This window comes from Pinus tabuliformis, chromosome 7 (assembly GCF_031772625.1).
Source record: "Pinus tabuliformis cultivar Carrire ecotype Pingquan chromosome 7, CPIR1, whole genome shotgun sequence".
Classification (NCBI taxonomy): domain Eukaryota; kingdom Viridiplantae; phylum Streptophyta; class Pinopsida; order Pinales; family Pinaceae; genus Pinus; species Pinus tabuliformis.
In genome coordinates this window covers 120095261-120106934 of record NC_142293.1, presented here as the reverse complement: position 1 = coordinate 120106934, position 11674 = coordinate 120095261, and the positions used below count along the sequence as shown (strand labels likewise).

Here is an 11674-nt window from a genome sequence, read left to right as displayed (position 1 = left end):
ATATGAACCTGGAAAGGATGCATGAGTTGTAGATACAACTCCTTGTTGCCAAAGAAGCCTTAGTCAAGTATCAGCTTGAAGAAGAGGTAAACAATTCCAGTTTGTCTTCGAATTCCTCTAAGAATGATTATGTTGGTTCTTTTGAAAAACATACTAGAGGCATAGGGTCCAAGTTAATGTCCAAAATGGGCTATGAAGGAAAAGGCTTAGGAAAACATGCACAAGGTATTCTTGAGCCAATAATGGTTGAGGAAAGGCTTAAGTATCTGGGTCTTGGCCTTGGACAATCTTATGGAGAAACTTCCAAAGCTTCCATGAAGACAATTTAAACAGTTCCAAGAAGGAGTTTCATTTCAGGTCTTCTACCTCAAAAGTGTAAAGATTGTATTCATGGGGAATGCAATAGCTTGAAACATCATTTTCAGGGAGAAGGTTTTCATAAGCATACACTTGAACTAGAGAGTTGTGGAAACTCTGAAACCATTGAAGAGGTTGATGGTGTTCCAAAGGGAGCTACTTCTTCATTCAATTCACCTACTCATGAAGGTAATAAAGGTGAAAAAGAAAGGTATAAATCTGGTTCTAATCATATTACTTTTGATTCTATTAAGCATGATAAATTTCCATATAAGCATTGGAAAAGCATTGCATGTTCCTTTTGTGGTTTGGATAACCATAATGTTTCTAGATGTTAGAAGAGAATTGCCGCATACAGGAAAATTTTGAAGGAAAAGAAACAAGAAGCCAAAGGTCCACTGGACAGGGCAAATCATGATGTCAAGAAGATGCACATGCATTGCACTTACTGCCATAAGCAAGGGCACATTGCTGAAAAGTGTTGGACTTTGAATCCAACAATGCTTCCACGAAACTTGAAGAAGGTGGAAAGAGAGAATGGTAGGAATGGAAAGAAAGATTCTATGATTGATATGTTTCAGGATGATTCACATGTTGATGTTGATGTGCAGACAAAGGTAGCACCTTTGAAATGGATTGGTAAGAAATGGTTAGAATTATTATCCAAATAAGATTGCATGTCTATTGATATAATGCATCTATTTGCATTTCTTTGTTAATGGAATGCAAGTTGCAAGATTTTACCAAGAAGGTGAACGGAAAAGTCGAGTAGGAGACTCACTTTATTACTGCAACATTATGTTCATTTCAGCTTCGAAAGTACAGTATACTTAAGCGAAAGTTGAAAGATGAAATTCATGCATGAGCATGATATGCATGAACACAGATATGTTGATGATTTCCTTATATTTGAACATGTATGTGTGATTAACTTGAAGGGTTGATTACTTTGTTTTTAAACATGCATGTAATATTGACTTGGGAAAAGTTGATTTGGTCTCCAAGATGGAGATAATGATGAAGTGTTTCATCTTTGAAAAAGAATCCTAAATTTCTTTTTCTACATGCTTGACTTGAAGGGTCAATTGTTTTAAAGGCATGTTTTGTTGGCTTGTTATCTAGTCAATCATTTGTATGCAGATGTAAAGACATGGAGGTGTTCACAAGATGTGAAATCTGTTTCTTTTGATAAAGCAAGAGTTTAGGCCATCCAGTTGTTGTCTATAATTCTGTTGTTGTTAACAATTGTTGTTGACAATATGTTAAACAGATACAAATGTAAATTTTTGTGAAGAAGATGCAACTTCACATTTGTTTGATCCACCTTGGATCAATGATCGAGGAAGAGAAGTTCAAACTACCTTATGTAACCTTCTCAGCAAGAGTTCTGCATGAAGTCAAGGAGGAAGACAATTCTTCCCAGGAGGATCAACACATCCAAGAAGGAAAGTGTTCAAAGGATTTTGTTCAGAGGCACTGTGCAAGGCAAGTGTATGGATGCTGAAAGAAGAGGGTGAGGTACTCTAATTTATTGTTCAGATCAGTATATCTATCTTTTGGAGTCCAAAATCCTTTTAGTGGGAAGGCGTGATCCAAAATGGTTCTAGCATAGAATTCTAAGTCTAAAAATATTCCTCGCAGAGGAAAATGAAAGTCAAAGGATGCTCTTGGAAATAGTCTCATTGCATAGATCTCTTCATTCTGAATCTAACACAATTTGAATGGGCGAAAATGGACTTCAGATGGAGTTATTGTAAAAACAAATTTACTCATTATCCTTAGAAAAGGAGGCAAATTCTTATAAAAATGGACTTAAAGGCTCCTTGAAGAAAATCGCATCAGAAGAGTTCAAAGGGAGGACTTAAGCAAAGGTGAAAGGACTCCCTGATAGTGATCTCTGATATATCGCATCAGAGGAAGGTCTCCATGCGATATCGGAACCCCAAACAGAGCGACTTGCGATTGCGATGAATTGGAATCGATGATATATATCGGATCAACGTAGTCCACTGGAAAGTGGTATAGACCCCCCAGGCAGTTACAATTGCGATATGCGATATGTCGATATCGACGATCGGCGTTCGGGATTGCAACCATACAAAGGGTTGTCGACATATGCGATGAGCGATGATTCACCTGGACTATTGGATCGCGAGTTTGATCGGACGATGGAGGATCAATGGCGCATGTCGCATTGTTGTTGTGTTAAGTCCATGGACCGGGGCTTCTGCCTGTTGCGATTGCTATATGCAGTCAGAGCGCGAACCCGATGAGATTATAAACGCAACTATATATCATTTGAAATCCAATTTATGTGGATTTCTGTGTATTCCCGTGTATTTGGGTTTTTGGCCATACACAATGCGATTGTGATATTGTGATAAAGGGATGGATCCGAAGGGTTTATAAATGTGGCTACATATTATTTGAAGTCCGGGTTAAAGGCTCATGATGTGTTTTTCATGAGTTTTCTTGTGTATTTCTGTTACGAACCAGAATGCGTTATTTCGTGGATTTCATTCTGGAAAGAGGTCGTCGATTCATTTCCATTTGGAAACAACCATCACACATGTGCTACGCTATGAGTAGGTGTTTCTGTAACAAGGATGCGTTATGAAGCACGCAGAGCTAAAGAGCCACAAAGGAATGATTCCTCATGATGAGAGATAGAGGAACGACTGGGGGAACCCCAAAGTTGAAGGATTCCTCTAAAGCCAAACAATATGACTCTCACGAGGAGGCTCACAAAAATGTAGCAGTAGAGAAGTTAGTTCTCCCTTGAGGGAGCTCACAGCTAGGGGCAGAGACAGAATCGCATAGTACTCTCTCCCCCTTCACAGAGCTAACAAAGCCGAGAGCCATAAGGCTGTAGAGCTAGAGAACTCGAGAAAGCCAGAGAAGCCACCAGAGGTTGGGGCAATGGCAAAGGGGTGATTCCTCAGAGAGTTGGGTGCTGCAAAGTTGCAAGGCTAGAGAGCTTGAGCGCAATAGAGTTGCAAAGCCAGAGAGCCGTAGATTTGAGGATTCGCAGAGAGCCACCAAAGGTTGGAGGCTTGACAGAGGCAGAGTCACCAGAGGTTGGAGGCAGAGCCTCAAAGCCAAAGAGCTCAAAGCAAACTTCTAAGAGCCATGGAGCTGTAATGAAGTTCAGAACAGTAAAGATATCAAATGATTAAGTTGTTGCTGGTGTCTGATGTGTGTTTAATACAAAAGAAGGAATTCCAGAAACAGTAAAAGAATTTTGAGGGGGTTGGTACAAGCTAGGAGCTCAAGATAGCCCAGAGCGTTGATTGAAGGAATCTAGTCTAGAGAAGCCTAGATCTTTCTGCAGAGTATGGGAAACTAGCAAGATAAAATGGTATTCTAAACCCATAGGTGCAGTTGTAAACCAATGGAGTTGAGCGTGGAACTTGTAAAAGAAGCATTACCATAATCCCAAAGAGCCTAGTTCAGTTGACTAGAGCTCATGGAAATGTAGCCCAAGATATCAAGGTGAACTTCATATTACATTGTTGTCTTTATGGTTTGTTTATTTGTTGCATTTTCTGTTATGTGTGTTTATATATCAGTTTAAGCAAATAAACTTAAGGCAATTAAGCAGTTAAAGGCAAACACAAGAATACACCTATTTCAAGTGCTTATTTCCACAAATTATCGATCATAAGCATAGATCTTGGAAATTCTTTAAGCTTTGGAGTGGGAGAGGTTCTTGTAAGCTTACAAGAAGCCTTTAGTGCCCCATTTCAGATCATACATGTAACAACAGTGAGATAGCAATGAAAACTAAAACAGAGCTAGGAAAAGTAGTATACATGTAAATGATAGCAAGTGTTCAAAGAAATCAAGCAAACAACACTCGCACAAGTGAATACACAAAAAGCAACAAAAATGCTAAAAAAGACAAGTTTAGGTCACTTACCAGTGAATAGCTGAGTCAGATGTGTTGAAGAGTCCTGGATGTATTGTGGGATGTCAAAGGTCCAAGATCGATGTGAAAGAATGACGCGCATGCCACAAATCTAGGAAAAAGCGACACTTGGAGGGAAACTTCTAAAACAACTTTGCATGTAACCCCCGGCTGCTAAAAATAGCTCCCTGAATCATGGGATGCCTTTTGCATGTTTCCTTTTGCTATTCTGGGAAGAACAAGTCATGCATGCATGCAAGTCAAGTTTCCTTGGTCCCGGGTGGAACTGGTCAACCGGACTGCTCATGCATGCAGCTGCTCAATTGCTTGAGAAAAATGTGCATTTCTAGCTGGGAGCTGGGCTGACTACCCAAGAGGTTTGTGCAATTTCTGGGCAGAGCAGCTGACTACTACCCAGATTTGCGCAAATTCTGGGCTGAGCAGCCTTGCTGGGGAAATTTGTGTAATTTCTGCTAGGAGTGTTGGCTGGCATAATTGTGCAATTCTAGAGCCCAACAGGTTGCCAGACAAAATTGCGCAATTTTTGGAGGGAAGGTTGGTTACCCTCCAGAAATACACAATTTTCTTGGTAAAGTTGCTCAGCCTGCAACTGGACCAAGTCCGGGTGAACAACCTATGAGGGAAGTGGATCAAGTTGCGATCGATAGGCTACCTTTGTGCATGACAAACACTGAAGCTTGTGTACTTGATGAAGCAAGACAAGGTGTTGTGAAAGATTTGTAGGGAGGCTCCAAAACGGGCTAAGGCAAAATTTTGGAGGGCAGTTGTAGCCGCTACAATAGTTTCCTATATGGAAAACTAACCATGTGGTCTCACATTGCCTTAATGGAACATCTAAGTACTTTAGTTTTGTTTAAGCTTAGTTTTCATTTGGGTGGGATTTTATGGTTTTTTTTCTTTCTTATTTTTTGGCATATCATACAAACTAGAAGGCTCATAGCATATCCTTCATCAATGCTTTAGTTTCTCTTATATCGACATACCTCGAAGCCTCCATAAATCTCTATAGATATGTATGTTTATTATTTAGAAGCAATAAAATAGACTCTCAGTTAAAAAAAAAGGAAAAATTAACTAATTATAATGCATGATTATATTGTTATCTTAGCCACAATCTCAATAGTTTTGGTGTTAAATTAATATACACTCATTTTTTTCTAAGTTGTATATTTTCTTTGGTTATGTTATTTGATCTCCTCCTATTGAATGCTGACATTAATCATTTTCTAACTAGAAAATTCCAATCATGTAGTCAAGTATGAAAGATATTGGCAGAGTCTCATAATTTTCTTTACATAAACCAAGGGAATTTTTCATATTAGCATCTTTATATATCTAAATTTACATACTAACCTTGACTAAACCCATTTACCTTTTCACATTCAATTAATACAATTATGAAAATCTTTACCTCAAATTATCAAATAAAAAATATGACATCAAAGATTGATGAAATGCATCATTAAACATCAACACTTACCTCATGAAACATAATATTAACACATAAGTTCATCAAGTTATATTAGCATCCATTATTTATTTCTTGAGATTCTGCATTGGTTGATTATTAATAATTTATGATATATCAATATGAGGAAATGGCTTTGATGAAATGTGTCATGGAACATCCACACCTAATTTATGAAACATATTTTTTTTATGAAGTGGGAAAACCTATCATAGTTTAGTTGTCAAACCAACAATAGGGACAACCATTATTGGCTACTATCTGCAATCGCAAGCTAGCTCATCATTGTTATTCAAGGAAACAGACGCCACCTAGTATTACTAGCTGGTTGTCCATAAAGGGTAGACATTCACTCCTGCCCAATGCCTTTGAGTTTTAGGCCATTAATATGTTCCCTTATGTCCAAAAATAACAAACTCTTAACCCAAGAAAAACATTTTAAAGATATACTCCAAACCCAACTCATGAAATATATTATTAACACAAACTCATTAATTTATATTAACCTCCATTATTTCTTTAATGATATTCTAATAATGATATTCTATATTAATTTTCCAATATATAAATATTGAGAAATGACTTAATTTCTTCACACATCTCGCAAATACATGGTAACTTTCCCATATATAAATGACTTAATTTCTTCACACATCTCGCAAATACATGGTAACTTTCCAATATATAAATGACTTAATTTCTTCACAGATCTCTCAAATACATGGTAAATTCCCAACATATAAATGACTTAATTTCTTCACACCTCTTATATGTAAATATTGGGAAATGACTTCATTTCTTCACACATTTCTCAAATACATGGTAACTTCAAAATGAATCGTCGGGGGCGTGAGTAACGATTCCTCCGGGGGTTCGACAACACGGGACGGTTTGAAGGTTTAAAACCGTTAATGGGGTGAGAGAGGCTCGAACTCTCGACCTCAGGATCCCTCAAATTTAGCTATGAGACCTACGCGCTAACCAACTGCGCCACCACCCCAGTTGGGACTTGTGCCTGACAAGGCGTAATTTATTAAATAATTGCAATTTATGCAATCCAACAAGATTGACAGTCTGCTTTATATGGTAACAGTTGATTACATATATGATAAAAGTTCACGCAAGGAGGTGAAACCTAAAATATAAACTGGTCGCGTTTAAAATTTAGCGGAAATTTTTGAAAATTTAGGTTAGACAAAATCTAAAGTGTCAACTGAATTTACATCTGCTTTCATAATCAAATTTCTCACCGGTACTCGAATTTCTCAAAAAATTCTCACCGGACATTTTGTGGCACTCCCTATTTTATATTTTAGCTTAGCTTTGGTTTCTTTGAAGATGACAATATGGTTTACTAAAGTAGACATTATTTTTTCAAATTATAAATTATTACAATTATTATTATTAGGTTAGGGATTTTAAATTCGAGTTAAATATTGTTAGGGATGAATATGAATATATTTAAAATTAGTTGGTTGGATTGAGATAATTGAAATGGGAGTGTATTTTATAATTTAATATAATATTTATTAAATTGATTAGGTTGATGTTATTATTATTTTTTTTCATAAAGTTATTTTTTCATTTTTGTGAGTATCACTCAATGTAATGAGTGCTAAGTGAATTATTCAAAAATCATGAGAAATTAGTCAATTATGACTACTTCTCATGGAAATGATTATAGCTGAATGACTTACTTAACCTCTCACGGAAATGATCATAGATGAATGACTTAACACAGTTGAATCCCAAAAAAATGATATTTAATATAATGTAGTGCGAAAACCCCTCAATACTTAAAGTTAATATAAATCAAATAATAATATATTATTATTATTATTATTATTATTAAAAAGTGAAATTATATGAATTATGAGTTTAATTTAACTAATGAAAATTTAATTTTATATTTTTGAGTAAGATTATAATGTTTTGTTATTTAATGTGTCTTTGAATGTATAAATGGATTCAATGTTTTGAAAATTTTAGGGGCACTCAAATTTTGTAAATTACAAGACTCAAACTTATAATTCTAAAAAAATCTCAGCTCAAATTCGAGCAAAATTAATTAGGAAAAAAAAGAAAAAAATTCTTGAAAATGACCAAAATGTTTATTAATTAGATTATGTTTTGGCATTTTTTAGTTGGATTTGTGTTTTGACCTTTTTCATACAAATTCAACCATACAGTTTGGTGAGATTTTGATTTTTTATTGTCTAAGATGCGTTTTTGAATGCATAATTGGATTCGATGTCTTGGAATATCTGTCACATTTGAGGCAAATTGACAAAAAAATACACCAACATATTTTCTAGATTTTAGGCAAAATTGACTAGAAAAAAATACTTGGATATGGGTCAAAATGTCTATTAGCTAAACTACACATGAACCATTAGAAAACCAAAATATATGATAATCATGTTAGAAACTTAGATGTTTTTTTTTGTAGGGTAAAATTTTGTATTGCTTGTTTTCATAAATTTACATTCATAATAGAAGAAGTTTGTGTTGGCCTGCCACTTAGGAAGCTAGACCAAACACAAGAGTTCAATTGTTTCAATGTTGGGTCCCTATAATACTAGTGATTACCTCATTACTATTGTAGTTGTACCCCTTATTAATATTGTTGTGCCCCTATTGTCCCCATATTGTTTTTACTGTGCCCCATAGAATCCCTCTATTGTTATTTTTGTGGCTTTATATTATTATTGTTAGATCGGCTGGGTTATATTGTGACTCCTTAGACTCCTATATATATAAAGGAGGTTTTGTCATTTGAATCATCCAAGAATTGTTCATTTATGTAATGTAAAAGAGGTTTCCCCCTCGAAGAGGCTGAATTTTAAGGCGTTGATCTATCTTTTCTATCTTTTTCTTGAGCTGGCTTCATAACATTTGGTATCAGAGCTTTGGATTCTAGGGTTTCGCTGCTCCAAACAGGTCATCGTGGAATTTTCATTGTAACTTTTTTTTTGCAATGTTTCAGAAGCTAAAAAAAAACCCATTTGGGAAGACATCACACTGAAGCTCGAGTCTGAATTTCAGAGTTTTTCACGCTATATTTGTGGAGATATGATCTGACGAAGTTGGTATTTTTGCAGACTCCTAAATTACATTCCAAACAGGTGACCTGGGGAAATCATCATAAATTTCTCTCTGAGCATCGGATTGAAATTTTGTAAGAAAGTACAAAAAGATGACGGATTGTAGTTTCTTGTATATATTTTTTAGAGCCAAAGGTCAAAACAGGGACACGTGGCACGTCGTACAAGTTCGCTCTACTGAATTAGTCTATAATCATGTCACTGTGGGAGATTAGGCATAACTCTTCATTGGAGAATCCAATTGGGGTCACACTGGTGGCATTGGAAAGAGGACACAGAGGGCTACCATAGGTTGCAATTTCAGAATTGGATGATCTGAAATTACAAAGATACATCAGAGGCAATATCGAGCTCCTACAAAGTGAAAAATTGGTGTGTAGATTTTTTAAATTTTTGCTTAAGCTTGGTTTGAAAAATTATTTTGAAGGAATTCAAAGGGCATAGTAGAGCATTAGTATCGGTAACTGATGCCCCAAGGAAAGAAAATGCAAACACCTAGTAAGCAATCTGAAAGCTCTAGCATGACTCATGAAGAAGAGGAAGAAATGCTACATGATATATCAAAATTACAAGACCAAGTGCAACAAATTTCATGCTCACAAAAGCTAATAGAAGCTAAGATAAATGGAGTGGAATCTAAGATAAAGGGCGTGGAAGCCAAGATTGACGATTTGAAGATAGATTTGAAGGCAGATTTGACAAATTTTCTACAAGAAATACTTACTAATGGTGAAAGGGGAGGAAAGGAAACTCATGATGCAAACAAAGGAAATGTTAATCATGATTTCATAGACTCTAATGTTGGATCAAAGACGCACCATATTCCAAAAATCGATATGAGGAAGTTTGATGGCAAGGATCCCGCAACATGGATATTACAGATGGAGCAATTTTTCGATCTCAATAATGTGCAAAACACACAAAAGGTACGTATTGCAACTTTATATTTGGAACCAAATCAGTTTGTATGGTATCAATGTCTTTGCTCTCATAAACAATTTACCACTTGGGCAATTTTTACAGAAGAATTGATAGCACATTATGAGGATACAAAAAGCAACACTTTTTTTAGCCAATTGATAAGTCTCAAACAAAAGGGTTCAATAATGGAGCACAATGAGGAGTTCCAAAAATTGAACATAAGGGTAAAAAATATTCCAGAGGAGCATAAGGTTGATGTGTTCATAGGGTCTTTAAAGGATAATATCCAACATGATGTTCGCCTTTGGGAACCTGATTAATTAGAGAAGGCATTCAGGTTAGCAAGAAAAATGGAAAGCAAAATCATGGCAACCAGGAAGCATACCACTCACAACTATAAAGACGGAAGTGTTGTTGCCGCTAGTCTTCCACAACCTATAAGGTTTACACCACAACAATTGGAAGAAAAAAGAGCAAAAGGGCTTTGTTACAGTTGTGATAGAAAATACACTAAAGGTCATAAGTGTGCTGAGAAGAAATTATTCTACATAAATTGTGAAGAGGAAGAAGAAAAGGAGCAAGAAAGGTCAAAAAAAGAGGATATACTCCAGGAACAAAGCCTAGATGAAGAACAAATGAATCCGACCATATCTTGTAATGCATTGGTGGGAATTACCACTCCTCAAACTATCAAGATAGAAGGACAAATCAAGAAGAAAAAGGTAATAGTGTTGATTGATTCAGGAAGTACCCACAATTTTATTCATTGTAAGGTAGCAAAAGAATTGAATTGCTTCTTATATCCAGCACCAGAGTGTCAAGTGATGGTTGCAAATGGAGGAACAATAAATTGCTCTGGAAAGTGCCATAATATCAAGCTATCCATGGGAGAATATGTATTGACTAACCCAATGCTTTCCATTCCAATGGGAGGTGCTGATATTGTATTAGGAGTCCAATGGCTACAATCCTTGGGTACAATAGCTTTTAATTTTTAAGAACTTTTCATGAAATTTTCTGTGGAAGGAAAGGAAGTTGAATTAAGGGGTATTGCAGGGAAACTAGGAAAAATAATCAGCTCTAACGGTATGACAAAGCTTCTAAAAAAGGAACGAAAAGGTGTAATTGCACAATTATGTTCGCTAGATGTTTCCACATTGGAATCATCTATTTCTCCAAATCTCCAAAACGCCTTGGACAATCATTCCAAGGTACTTGAGACTCCCAAAGGTCTCCCACCTATTCGTGATTATGATCATGCCATTCATCTAATTCCAGGAAGTGTTCCTCCAAACATCAGGCTGTACAGATATCCCTATGCCCAAAAGAGTGAAATTGAACGTATGGTTGCAGAAATGCTAGAGGCTGGTATAATTCAACCGAGTCAAAGTTCTTTCTCTACTCCAGTAGTATTGGTGCACAAGAAGGATGGATCATGGCGCATGTGTCCGGATTATAGGGATCTCAACAAGCTCACTATTAAAGATAAGTTTCCCATTCCTGTCGTTGATGAATTACTAGATGAATTGCATGGATCAATTTACTTCACCAAGTTGGATCTTCGTTCAGGATATCATCAAATCAGAATGAAGACTGAAGTCATTCCGAAAACAACATTTAGAACTCATGAGGGTCATTATGAATTTTTGGTCATGCCTTTTGGCCTTACCAATGCACCCTCAACATTTCAAGGTTTGATGAATTCAATTTTCAAACCATTCCTTAGAAAATTTGTGTTAGTATTTTTTTATGATATACTAATCTACAGCAAGTCTTGGAAGGATCATGTTGAACATGTTGACAGGGTGCTACAACTATTAGAGGAGAAACAATTATATGCAAAAATATCCAAATGTTTCTTTGGAGTACAAGAGGTGGAATATCTGGGTCATATTG

The 11674-nt window shown here is 36.0% G+C and overlaps 1 non-coding gene across 1 annotated transcript; it reads right to left on the bottom strand.

The window, feature by feature from the left end:
* Window positions 1–6665: 6665 nt before the first annotated feature.
* TRNAM-CAU (transfer RNA methionine (anticodon CAU)) lies at window positions 6666–6753 on the bottom strand. The gene is given in 2 exon segments: window positions 6666–6701; window positions 6716–6753. It is a non-coding gene; the product is annotated as a tRNA-Met (tRNA).
* Between the last annotated feature and the right edge of the window lie 4921 nt (window positions 6754–11674).